Genomic DNA, 14353 nt, shown 5'->3' on the forward strand with positions numbered 1-14353 from the left:
GGTGGATGACCAGCATGGATGGATGGATGAGCTGGATGGATGGATAAGCAGCATTGGTGGGTGGATGGATGAATGAGTAGGATGGATGGATGGATGAGCAGGATGGATGGATGAGCAGGGTGGATGGATGAGCAGCATGGATGTGTGTATGTATGGATGGATTAGCAGCATGGATGGATGGGTGGATGAAGAGGATGGATGGGTGGATGAGCAGCATGGATGCATGGGTGGATGAGCAGCATGGATGGATGAGTAGCATGGATGGATGGATGAGCAGCATGGATGGATGGGTGGATGAGCAGCATGGATGGATGGGTGGATGAGCAGCATGGATGGATGAGTGGATGACCAGCATGGATGGATGGATGAGCTGGATGGATGGATGGATAAGCAGCATTGGTGAATGGACGAATGACTAGGATGGATGGATGGATGAGCAGGATGGATGGATGGATGAGCAGCATGGATGGATGGATAGATGAGCAGCATGGATGGATGGATGGATAAGCTGCATGTATGTATGGATGGATGAGCAGCATGAATGTATTTATGGATGGATGAGCAGCATGGATGGATGGGTGGATGAAGAGAATGGATGGATGGATGGGTGGATGAGCAGCATGGATGGATGGATGGGTGAGTAGCATGGATGGATGGATGAGCAGCATGGATGGATGGGTGGATGAGCAGCATGGATGGATGGGTGGATGAAGAGAATGGATGGATGGATGGAGGAGTAGCATGGATGGATGGATGAGTAGCATGGATGGATGGATGAGCAGCATGGATGGATGGATGGATGAGCAGCATGGATGGATGAATGAGCTGGATGGATAAGCAGCATGGGTGGATGGACGAATGAGTAGGATGGATGGATGGATGAGCAGGATGGATGGATGAGCAGGATGGTTGGATGAGCAGAATGTGTGGATGGATGAGCAGCATGGATGGATGGTTGTATGGATGGATGGATGAGCAGCATGGATGGATGAACAGCATGGATGGATGGATGGATGGATTGATGATGGATAGTTGCATGGATGGATGGGTGGATGAGCAGCATAGATGGATGGGTGGATGACCAGCATGGATGGATGGGTGGATGACCAGCATGGATGGATGACCAGCATGGATGGATGAGCAGCATGGATGGATGGATGAGCTGGATGGATAAGCAGCATGGGTGGATGGACGAATGAGTAGGATGGATGGATGGATGAGCAGGATGGATGGATGAGCAGGATGGTTGGATGAGCAGCATGTGTGGATGGATGAGCAGCATGGATGGATGGTTGTATGGATGGATGGATGAGCAGCATGGATGGATGAACAGCATGGATGGATGGATGGATTGATGATGGATAATTGTATGGATGGATGGGTGGATGAGCAGCATAGATGGATGGGTGGATGAGCAGCATGGATGGATGAGCAGCATGGATGGATGGGTGGATGACCAGCATGAATGGATGAGCAGCATGGATGGATGGATGACCTGGATGGATAAGCAGCATGGGTGGATGGACGAATGAGTAGGATGGATGGATGGATGAGCAGAATGGTTGGATGAGCAGCATGTGTGGATGGATGAGCAGCATGGATGGATGGCTGTATGGATGGATGGATGAGCAGCATGGATGGATGGATGGGTGGGTGGATGGATGAGCAGCATGGATGGATGGACAGATGAGCAGGATGGATGGGTGGATGAGCAGGATGGATGGGTGGATGAGCAGCATGGATGGATGGATGAGCAGCATGGATGGATGAATGGATTGATGATGGATAAGCAGCATGGATGGATTGATGGGCAGCATGGATGGATGGATGAGCAGCATGGATGGATGGATGGATTGATGATGGATAAGCTGCATGGATGGATTGATGGGCAGCATGGATGGATTGATGGGCTGCATGGATGGATGGATGGGCAGCATGGATGGATAAGCAGCATGGATGGATGAGCAGGATGGATGGATGGATGAGCAGCATGGACGAATGGATGGATGAGCAGCATGAATGGATGGATGGATGAGCAGCATGAATGGATGGGTGGAGCAGCAGCGCAGGCAGGATGGGGGAGCATATACCAAGTTGGGGGACCCATCCATCCAGCCCTAATGCAGAGAAAGTATCAGTCAGGGCTGGGGGCACAGTTGCAGCGCTCTGTATTTCTCAGAGCAATGACTGAACTGGCGCTGCCCCCAACTCCATGACTGAAACCACATGCTGGCGGAGAGAATAAAGTTCATTTTCTCCCAGCTGCCATCAGCTACGTTCAGGCACCGGGCAGCATAATAATGCTGTTAACCTGCAGATTAACCCCATATCTGCAGGTTAACAGTGTTATTTCTGGTGACAGGTTCCCTTTAATTTTTAGTACAATACTTCAATAAAATGGCGCCAGACACAGATCACGCTATCTCCCGCCATTTTTTTAAGACCCTGTGTCTGCGAATTCGCATATACAGTGTCTTCAATAAAATTTTTATTGACGTAATGTACTACAACGTCAACATAGCAGTACACATGCACCGCCAATCTCCATTATCCCTATGGCAGGCGTGTGCGCAGTGCTAGCTATGTTGACATTGTAGTACATTATTTAAAAAAAAATGGTGCCAGAGTCAGCACGTGTGCATACAGTGATCTCTGGCGCCATTTTATTGAAGACATTGTATATGCGAATTCACAGACTGTGTCTTAAAAAAAAAAACAGCACCAAAAATATACCAATAAAAATGCTCGCCACCTGGGCGTAGAACGGGTTCAATAGCTAGTGTATTAAACCTGTCAGTGCTGCACTGACAGAAGCCTCTTTGACCATGATCTCAGCATGGTCTAACACATTTGCCATAACTAGCAGACCAGTCATGACGAACTCGGTTTGCCATAATGACAATCAGGCCCTCGCATTGAGCGCCAATCTCACTGGAGAGAGATCCCACTCCCTCTCCCAGCCTCCTAAATGTTGCGATTGATATCAATCGGGGCATTTACGAGAGCCCCTATCCGACCGTAACATATAGGTACGTCAAATGATGGGAAGGGGTAAAGCTAATATTTCCCCTGTAATATTACATGTGAAATATACGGACTGTCTGTAGGTGTCACGGGTGTGTCAGCAGTGACAGACAGTCGCCCTGCAGTTGGTTGCAGGCGATCTCTACGTTTGGCATTACAGACACCTTCTTAGAGACTGTCTCTCTAGGGCCCAGCGGCTACCTTCCTCTGGCTAATTAACACCCTGGCCTGGGTGTATAAATACCTGCTGTCTGCTAGAGGGAAGTGCCGGCGATACTCACATTATCCTTTGTGAAGGCTCGGAGCAAGTGCATTACTTCATCCTCTCTGGAATTATGAGGATGGGTTTTCATCTCTCTGAAGTCGACTAAAAGCAAAGGTATCTTCCTTTGTTTGTTCCCCCTTGTTGTCTTTAGTTGTCAGTGGGGATCGACCTGCGTTCATCCCCCTCCCTTCCCTAGCCAGAGCCAAATGCCAGGGAAAGACAGGGCGAGGTTCGCATGCGGCGATTGGTGAAGAGCCAATATAGGGATGTTAGTGGAGACAGGGTGATTGTAAATCAGCCTAGGAGGTCTCCACTCCCCCTTTCCCTAGAGTTTGGGCTCCCTTTCCCTCTTCCCTTTGTGTTGCACTAAGTCTTTCCCACAACTTGCGTGACAGCAGATCTCCCTACCCAAGCTCAACAGCCTCATTTATACCTATTTCACACCCGGACCATGTTTCATGTATGTCTGAATCAGACCTTAGTACAGTAGAGAAAAGCGCTGAATATTTTACCCAGCAGTGAATTCTGCTGCGCCGGTGCTCAGAAACAGTTTCCTTTATTCTCAGCACTAATGCCAGATCAGTTAATGATTTGGATTCTATTTTCAATAGATAAGAATTTCTTGCAGGTTAAATAATCCTAGCTGGAGTTATGGTTAAAGCTGACACATTGCTGGCTTCTTATCTTTTATATTGTCAGAGCTTTTTATACCACCTAGGGTTTAATTGACTATCTCTTTCAATGTACTCTGTTATTACACTTTTATTTCCTCTGCTAGAGAATATACACGTGCTGCTGTTTTTCCGAACTGCAGCAACAAATTAAAAAGCTGTTTGTTTGCGCCTCCTACATTATCGTTAAAAAAAATATTTTCCAAAGCAGCAGCTGCAAAAGCAAATCAAAGTTTTAGGTGTATAGAGATAAAAAGTAAAATATTGTCCCTCTATTAACTCATTGTAAGCCCTCATCAGAACGTCACCTGTTATTTAAATCAAACTTTTGTGTTACTTCTACAGTCACTTTTTTAATAAAATGTGTTATTATATAATATGTTATAATATATTATTGTTTTCATATTACTATCTTAATTCAAAACATTAGTAACTTGCAATTTTCACAGTGGTCACTGAGGCTATCGTAGCCTGTCCTTCAGTAAGAGTTTTCAGCAAGGTTCCATATCAATAGAGTCATTGACTGGTAACACTATACCACTATACACAGCAGATAAGGAACCCCCAATCACAATAGGTGATGTCACAGCTGACCCTGCTCCCCTGTCCAGGTTTTCGTGGGTCCCGGGCGAAAGAGTCTCAGTGGGCCCCTTTAAACACATACCACGATTCATGATGCACAGATACGGCAGAGAAATATAGGTATAGTACAAGGCCAAAGATTTCACTTCTTACATTACATGAGTGATATCTATTGTAAGTTTTACAATAGCTCAGAAAACGGCGAATCCTCACAGCGCACAGTGCATGCCCTGGGGGGATTCAAAAGATTTAATTTTAGACCGGACAGTATAGCCCTCCATACAGTATTATGGGCATCACATAATCCTTCATACAGAATAGGCCCCATATAATGCTTCATACAGAATAATGGGCCCCATATAATGCTTCATACAGAATAATGGGCCCCATATAATGCTCCATACAGAATAGGCCCCATATAATGCTTCATACAGAATAATGGACATATAAAGATCCATGCAGAATAATAAACCCCATATAATGCTCCATACAGAATGGGCCCCATATAATGCTCCATACAGAATAATGAGCCCCATATATAGTTCCATACAGTATGGGCTCCATACATAAAAAAAAATGAATCAAATACTCACCTCTGCTCGTGGTGGCTCCGGCCCTGCCCCCGGCCTTCAAAATGGCCTTTGCACATGTTGATTAGATGCTCCAATACAAAAAAATCACTATTCTATTACCAGGAGATTATCACTAGAGGACTAGTAAACCCACTGCCATGTCGTCCTTCATATTCAAGAGCTTTGTATAACCAGCCTCCACCACTGACTGGCAGCTTTCTGCCTATGCACAGTGTACACAGAAAGCTGACAATCAGTGGCATTCAGAGAACTTCTTAGATCTACAGTAGAAAAAAACATTATTATTGTCAAAAATACATGGGTATGTAAAAAAAAAAAATCAGATCCCACACAGAACAGCCAAGTGGCACCCGATTTTTATGGATACATTTCTATTATACACTTATATAATACACTGTTTCATTATTTACATTTTTTAGTGTAGTTGTATGAAAACGGATCGTGCACAGATGTCACACGGACATCACATGGATGTGAAAAAAAGGACACATGGATGGCACAGGCACATGGATGAAAATCGGATGAAAATTAGAAAAAATTCTTATGGGTTTTCTGGATGAAACTCAAACTATGTGCATCTTTCCTAATAGAAAGCATCATTTCAAACATTTTTCTCACATGATATTCCATCCAGGGCTGAAGCATGGATTTCTTCTAAGTAGCTGTACAGCTGTATGGAAACTACAAGAGGTTGGGCTGGCATTAATGCACCATCCCACACTGGGTCACCATTACGGTATATGGTCTTAATGTGCCACAAGTTTGAAAGTATCTAGAAACACAGACACGGTGTTGTGCAAAAGAAGGTGTGGAAAAAATGCTGCAAAGTAAAAATGTAATAGTTTATTTTTATCAATTAACAAAACGCAAAGTGAATGAACAGGAGAGAAATCTAATCCAAATCAATATTTGGTGGGACCGCCCTTTGCCTTCAAGATTCCATCAATGTTTTTATACAAATGCACAAAGCATGGGCAACAAACAAGGAGAATTGGAACTACTAATGCAGGAAAAGGAATATGATGTCATTGGAATCACTGAAACTTGGTGGGACGATACACATGATTGGAATACAAGGCTAAAAGGATACAACTTATTTGCAAGAAACAGACTTGATAAACGAGGAGGAGGTGTCGCTTTGTATGATAGAAAAGCGTATGTCTGCACAGAGATTGAAGCTTCAGAGACTGGGAGTTCTGTGGAAACTTTTTGGGTAAGAATACAAGGAGAGAACAACGGACAGGACACCATTGTAGGCATTTACTACAGGCCAGGCCACCTGGGCAAGCTGAAGATATGGATGAACTCTTTATGTATCAAATGAACAAGTTCTCCAAAAAATATGACGTAGTGGTCATGGGAGATTTCAACTGTCCAGACATTTGTTGGGAATCTCTCTCAAGTAAAACTAACAGGTCAAGCAAATTCTTATCCTCTCTTGCTGACTGTAACGGGTCTGGGAGGCGGATCCTCTGAGCTACTATACAAGGGGGCGGTCCTTGTAAGGAAGCGGGTGGTGACCAGGGAAGACGGGCAGGTAGTCACAGCAGGTGACCGGGACAGTCTCTGGGTAAACGGGCAGGAGGTCACGGCAAGTGACCGGGACAGTCTCTGGGTAAACGGGTAGGAGGTCACAGCAAGTGACCGGGGTAGTCTCTGAGTGAACGGGCAGGAGGTCACAGCAAGTGACCGGGACAGTCTCTGGGTATAGGGTAGGTACGACCTGTGACGGCTGAGCCTCCAGGTAGGCTAGCAGGCGGATGACAGATGAGTGCTCCCAGGTGAGCAGGCGAGAGTCTCTGGATAAGCAGGTGGTCATAGCATGTGACGGCGGAGCCTCCAGGTAGGCTAACAGGCGGATGCAGATGAGTGCTCCCAGATGAGCAGGCGAGAGTCTCTGGATAAGCAGGTGGTCACAGCATGTGACGGCGGAGCCTCCAGGTAGGCTAACAGACAGGTAGCAGGTGAGCGCTCCCAGGTGAGCGGGCAAGCTGGTCCATAGACAGACTGACAGGAGTCGGAAGGCAGACCGTCGGACCTCAGGCTAGCAAGCAGGTAAGCGGAAGGCAGGCAGGAATCAGGCAGCAAGCTGGCAGGAAACTGGCAGGTAACTGGCAGGTAACAGGCAACGGGACCTGAGGGCTGAAGCAGAGTAGTGAACAGTGCAACAACATTGCTCGGGCACCTCCATTTTGGAGGAGGTGCTTTATATATGGTGAAGTCCTCTGGCCATTGGCCGGGGACTCCTTAGGACGGCGCGCGCGGCCCCTTTAAGAGGGGGGGAGCGCGCGCGCCCTAAGCACCGTGGCCGGGAAGGAGCGCGCGCTGCCAGCAGAGCGGGAGGAGGACGCCGGGCTCGGAGCGGAGAGGTGAGGGGAACAGCGTCCCTGCCTAGCAGGGGGCAGGGACGCCGACGCTACAGTACCCCCCCCTTTAGGCCCCCCCTTTTTTAGGCCAGACAGAAATTTAGCAAGGATGAGAGAGGCATGGATGTTCTCCCGGGGCTCCCACGTACTCTCCTCAGGGCCAAACCCCTTCCAATCTACTAGAAAAAAGGTCTTTCCTCTTACCCTTTTTGTGGCCAGAATGTTCTCTTCCTCAAACTCGTCTTCAGCAGAAACCGGAGCAGGAGGCGTACCTGTAGACTTGGAAAAAGAGTTAAGTACCACGGGTTTGAGGAGAGATACATGGAAGGAGTTAGGGATCCGTAGGTTGGCCGGGAGTTTCAATTTATAGGCCACCGGGTTGATCTGACTGATAACCTCCAGAGGACCGATGAACCGAGGCCCTAACTTATAGGAAGGAATCTTGAGCTGGACATACTTGGACGAGAGCCAGACTTTATCCCCAGGACGGAATTGTGGAGGATCCAGATGTTTTTTGTCAGCGTGTCTTTTCATCCGCTCGGACGACTGAAGGAGTGCGGATCGGGTACTCTCCCAAATGGAGGAAAATTTGTTAACGAGAGATTCCGCAGCCGGATTATCCACCGAGGTGGAGACGGGAAATGGGATCCGAGGATGCTGACCGAAGACTACAAAAAACGGGGGTTTGGAGGAAGATTCGCTCTCGTGGTTATTGTACGAGAATTCAGCCCATGGCAGGAGATCCACCCAGTCAGAATGGTGGGCATTAACGAAGTGCCGGAGGTAACTGGTCAGGTTCTGATTGATCCGCTCCACTTGACCATTAGACTGTGGGTGGTAAGCGGAGGAGAAGTCCAGGGTGACGTCTAGCAGTTTACAAGTGGCTCTCCAGAAGCGTGAGGTGAACTGTACCCCACGATCCGACACGATGTGGAGGGGCAGGCCATGAAGACGAAAGATGTGGCGGATAAAATCTTTAGCCAGCTCGGGTGCAGACGGGAGGCCTGGCAGGGGAACAAAATGAGCCATCTTGGAAAAGCGGTCAGCGACCACCCAAATGACCGTACAACCAGCAGAGACGGGGAGATCAGTTATGAAGTCCATAGCTATATGCTGCCAGGGGGCAGCAGGTACAGGAAGCGGAAGGAGGCGACCGGCTGGCAGATGTCTCGGAACCTTGTTGCGGGCGCAGGACACACAGGCAGAAACAAAGTCAATTACGTCCTTGTGCAGGGTAGGCCACCAGTAGTGCCGGGTAATAAGCTGGAGGGTCTTTTTCTGACCGGCGTGGCCAGCTAGTTTAGACGAGTGACCCCAGTGTAGGATCTTCTCCCGATCAGGTACTGATACGAACGTCTTACTGGGAGGGAGACGATTTAGACTCACAGGAGCCACCTGCATTACTCTGGCGGGATCGATGATGTGTTTAGGTTCCTCCTCGAGATCAGACACCAGAAAGGATCGGGACAAGGCGTCCGCCTTGATGTTTTTGTCAGCCGGGCGAAAATGAAGAACAAAATCAAAGCGAGCAAAAAACAAGGACCACCGGGCTTGGCGCGGGTTAAGTCTCTGGGCATGCTGGAGGTAAGCCAAGTTCTTGTGGTCAGTGTAAATTATTACCGGGTGAAGAGCCCCTTCGAGCAGGTAACGCCACTCCTCCAATGCCAGCTTGATGGCCAATAACTCTCGATCTCCTATGGAATAGTTGCGCTCCGAAGGGGAGAAGAGTTTGGAGAAGAAGCCACAAGTTCTCCCGGAAGACGATTTTTGGGTAAGTACCGCTCCGGCTCCAGAGGAGGAGGCGTCAACTTCCAGGAAGAACTGCTTGTTGCCATCTGGGCGATGCAGCACCGGGGCGGAAGAGAAGGCCTGTTTTAAGGAAAGAAAGGCCTCCTCTGCTTCGGGCGGCCACTCTTTGGGATTAGTGCCCTTACGGGTGAGCGCAGAAATTGGGGCAGTCCGGGAAGAGAAGTGCGGTATGAAGAGGCGGTAGTTGTTGGCGAAGCCCAGGAACCGCTGAATGGCCTTCAACCCCTCCGGTCGAGGCCACTTCTCAATGGCAGACAGTTTCTCAGGATCCATTCGTAGGCCGGTCTGAGAAATTATGTAGCCCAAAAACGGAAGCGAGGTCTGCTCAAAAAGGCACTTCTCATATTTAGCGAAGAGGTGGTTCTGCCTGAGCCTGAGCAGGACCTGACGAACATCCCTCTGGTGAGTCTGGAGATCCGGAGAGAAGACCAAGATGTCGTCCAGGTACACCACCACGCAGGAGTAGAGAAGGTCCCGGAAGATGTCATTGACCAACTCTTGAAAGACGGCGGGAGCGTTACAGAGACCGAAGGGCATTACCAGATATTCATAGTGGCCGTCCCGGGTGTTGAATGCCGTCTTCCATTCATCCCCCTGACGGATACGGACCAGGTTGTACGCCCCACGAAGGTCCAATTTGGTGAAGATTCTAGCCCCCCTCAGACGATCAAATAATTCCGGAATGAGCGGAAGGGGGTACTTATTCTTCACCGTGATCTGTTTTAGGCCTCTATAGCCTATGCAGGGGCGGAGAGAGCCGTCCTTCTTTTTAACGAAGAAGAAGCCTGCTCCCGCCGGGGAGGTAGATTTCCGGATAAATCCCCGGGCCAGGTTCTCCTCAATATATTCGGACATAGACCGGGTCTCAGCAGCGGACAATGGGTAAATATGCCCACGGGGAGGAGTAGTACCGGGTAACAGGTCGATAGGGCAGTCATATGGTCTATGAGGGGGTAGTGTCTCTGCCTCCTTTTTATTAAAGACATCAGCATATGACCAATAAGGAATCGGAAGTCCAGGTAGATTAGCTGGGGTAGGAGAAGGACGGACGGGATGGACGGGAACCAAACAAGTCTTATGGCAGTCCTGTCCCCAGCGAAGGACTTCTCCGGTCTGCCAGTCAAGCACGGGTGCATGTCTCTGGAGCCAAGGTAGGCCTAGCAAGAGGGCATGAGAGAGTCCAGGCAGAACATGAAAGGAGATACTCTCAGAATGCAGCATTCCCACCTGCAGAGTAATGGATTCGGTGATGAGTTGGATGGGACGTGGTAAGAGGCCCCCATCCACGGCAGCGACAGATAAGGGTACAGCCAGAGGTTTGGTGGGGATGCGGTATTTCTCTACCAGGGACTGTGAAATAAGATTCCTGGCTGCTCCAGAGTCAAGTTGGGCTAGTTCGAAATAACGGTTCTCCCCGCAGACGATTGAGACTGACAACAGTAGAGATGGAGAGGATTTATTCTTGTCTAGGACGACCTCTCTGAGCGATCCTAGACACAGGCGTTTCCCGACCTCTCCGGGCAGGTACGGATCCGGTGCTCCTTACTGCCACAGTAGAAGCAGCTCCCCTCGGCACGGCGTAAGTCTTGACGGGTTTTGACCATCTTGGTCTGGTCGACCTGCATAGGCTCAGGAGAGTGTGCCTGGGGAGAAACGGAGGGAATAACGGGTTTCTGGAAGATGGGAGCTAGACGTGGAAACCTTCTCTCACGAGAGACCTCTTTGGCGCGCTCCTGGAACCGTAGGTCAATCCGGGTGGCAAGAGTTATTAAGTCGTCGAGAGTGGTAGGAATGTCCCGACCGGCGAGTTCATCTTTAATACGGCCGGACAGACCCTCCCAGAAGACGGATACCAGAGCGTCGTTATCCCAGGCCAGCTCCGAGGCAAGGGTACGGAACCGTATGGCATATTGGCCCACGGTGAGATCTCCCTGACGGAGGCGTAGCAGAGACGATGCGGATGAGGTCTTCCGTCCGGGTTCATCGAAGACTTTCCGGAAAGCCGTGAGAAAGACTGACAAGTCGGACACCAGATGGTCTCCTCTCTCCCATAGAGGATTCAGCCAAGCCAGAGCCTCCCCCGTGAGGTGGGACATGATAAAGGCCACTTTGGACCGCTCGGAGATAAACTGGTGGGACAAGAGTTCGAAGTGCAGGGTGCACTGGTTTATGAAGCCCCGAGCTTGAGCGGGGTCGCCTCCGTAGCGAGGAGGTGCGGAAAGCCGGGGTCCAGGACAGGATACCATGGTATTGGTGGGCAGCGGCGCTGCCGGGTTGCGAGTCATGACACTAGCGGTGGTTGCTGGTGGAGCAGTCAGAGTGTCCAGGCGTGAGTTGACATTCCGCAGGTGACCCAGGATGGACTCCTGTTGGGACCTCTGACGGGACAGTTCATGACATAGGTCCGAGAGCGAGGGAGCTTGGGTACCACCGGGTTCCATGGCCCGAGCAAACTGTAACGGGTCTGGGAGGCGGAACCTCTGAGCTACTATACAAGGGGGCGGTCCTTGTAAGGAAGCGGGTGGTGACCAGGGAAGACGGGCAGGTAGTCACAGCAGGTGACCGGGACAGTCTCTGGGTAAACGGGCAGGAGGTCACGGCAAGTGACCGGGACAGTCTCTGGGTAAACGGGCAGGAGGTCACAGCTAGTGACCGGGATAATCTCTGGGTGAACGGGCAGGAGGTCACAGCAAGTGACCGGGGCAGTCTCTGGGTGAACGGGCAGGCGGTCACAGCAAGTGACCGGGACAGTCTCTGGGTATAGGGTAGGTACGACCTGTGACGGCTGAGCCTCCAGGTAGGCTAGCAGGCAGATGACAGATGAGTGCTCCCAGGTGAGCAGGCGAGAGTCTGTGGATAAGCAGGTGGTCACAGCATGTGACGGCGGAGCCTCCAGGTAGGCTAACAGGCGGATGCAGATGAGTGCTCCCAGATGAGCAGGCGAGAGTCTCTGGATAAGCAGGTGGTCACAGCATGTGACGGCGGAGCCTCCAGGTAGGCTAACAGACAGGTAGCAGGTGAGCGCTCCCAGGTGAGCGGGCAAGCTGGTCCATAGACAGACTGACAGGAGTCGGAGGGCAGACCGTCGGACCTCAGGCTAGCAAGCAGGTAAGCGGAAGACAGGCAGGAATCAGGCAGCAAGCTGGCAGGAAACTGGCAGGTAACTGGCAGGTAACTGGCAGGTAACAGGCAACGGGACCTGAGGGCTGAAGCAGAGTAGTGAACAGTGCAACAACATTGCTCGGGCACCTCCATTTTGGAGGAGGTGCCTTATATATGGTGAAGTCCTCCGGCCATTGGCCGGGGACTCCTTAGGACGGCGCGCGCGGCCCCTTTAAGAGGGCGGGAGCGCGCGCGCCCTAAGCACCGTGGCCGGGAAGGAGCGCGCGCTGCCAGCAGAGCGGGAGGAGGACGCCGGGCTCGGAGCGGAGAGGTGAGGGGAACAGCGTCCCTGCCTAGCAGGGGGCAGGGACGCCGACGCTACACTGACAACTTTATCTTCCAAAAGGTAGGGGAGAAAACAAGGGGATCTGCTACTTAGGATCTAATCCTTATAAACAGGGAGGAAATGGTTGAGGAGGTAAAAGTGGCTGGGACCCTAGGAGGCAGCGATCATGCTATTATAGAATTTTGGATAACTAGAGGAGGAAGACATGTGAGGACTCAAACTTCAAGGTTAGATTTCAGAAAGGCAGATTTTAAGCGACTCAGAAAGAGAATAGGAGGGATCCAATGGCTGGATGTCCTTAAGGACAAAAATGTCCAGGAAGGATGGGAAATTTTTAAAAATGAGATTCTCAAAGCACAATCGTTAACAATCCCGAAAAGTAGGAAGAATGGGAAGCATTTAAGGAAACCTGGATGGATGAACACAGAACTTAAAAACATGCTAAAAAGAAAGAAAGAAATGTTTATCAAATGGAAAGAGGGAGGCATATCTAAAGAAGATTATATAGCAGTCAGCAGAACCTGTAGGGCACGTATCAGGTTAGCTAAAGCTGACAATGAATTAAGGCTTGCAAGAGATGTCAAAAGCAATAAAAAAGGATTTTGGGGGTATGTCAAAAGAAAAAGAAAAGTCAAAGATGCTATAGGATTTTTACAGGATGAAAATGGTGAAATGGTAAGAAAGGTGTTAGATCCCTCCTGTTAGTTTTTTCTATCTTGTGTTTTGCGGTCACGTGACCATCTGCCTTTATATTCCAGCTCCGCCCTTCTGGCTTTGCTGGACTTCAGTGTTGTTTGACTGTCTTGCTAGCCTGGTGCTTCGGTGCCTATCTCTGTCAGTTCGCTTGGTCTTCTGTGACCTCTAGTACTTTTTGTCAGTTTGTCTTTTGTGTTCTACAACAACTTCTGTTTAGGAGGTGTCCCATTTTTGTCCCAGTCCTTAGTTCTTTTAGGGACCCCTCCCTTAATTCTATAGGTCTTCGTTCAGACTAGCCGAGGACGAAGGCGGGTCTGTTCACTAGGAACAGGCAGCCCACTACATCGTAGGGATTCAGCTTAGTCTTACTGTAGGGACAGCTTTCCCCTATCTTTCCTTAGTTCTTGTTGCAGATCATAACAGTAAGTCCAGCCCAAAAAAACTAAAAGGAAAGAAATTTGGGGATCAGTATGGTTTCCATCCAGGAGTTGGCTCAACGCTTGCAGGGATTGTCTCTGGAGGTGGCCGAGCTCCAGCAACACATGAGTAGCTGTTCTGGAGCGCATTTTGTCGAACCCAAGGTAGGACTGCCTGATGTTTTTTTGTGGTAAACAGCATGATTTTTTTTCCTTTAAAAATGCTTGTTTGTTCTATTTTCATTTGAGACCAAGATTCTCTGGGAATGAATCACAGAGCATTGGTTTTATTATGTCACTTTGGCGCAAAGAACCACAGGGGTGGGCCTTTTCTCTCCAACCTAATGATCCGTGTTTAAGGTCTGTTGAAGATTTTTTTTCTGCTATGGAGCTATTATATGATGATCCTGATCGGGTCTCATCTGCTGAATCAGAGCTTAGACATTTGAATCAGGGGTCAGATGATGTTGAAAATTATTGCAC

The sequence above is a fragment of the Phyllobates terribilis genome, unplaced genomic scaffold (genome assembly GCF_046119375.1).
Source record: "Phyllobates terribilis strain yellow unplaced genomic scaffold, ASM4611937v1 Scaffold_3__8_contigs__length_932513732, whole genome shotgun sequence".
Classification (NCBI taxonomy): domain Eukaryota; kingdom Metazoa; phylum Chordata; class Amphibia; order Anura; family Dendrobatidae; genus Phyllobates; species Phyllobates terribilis.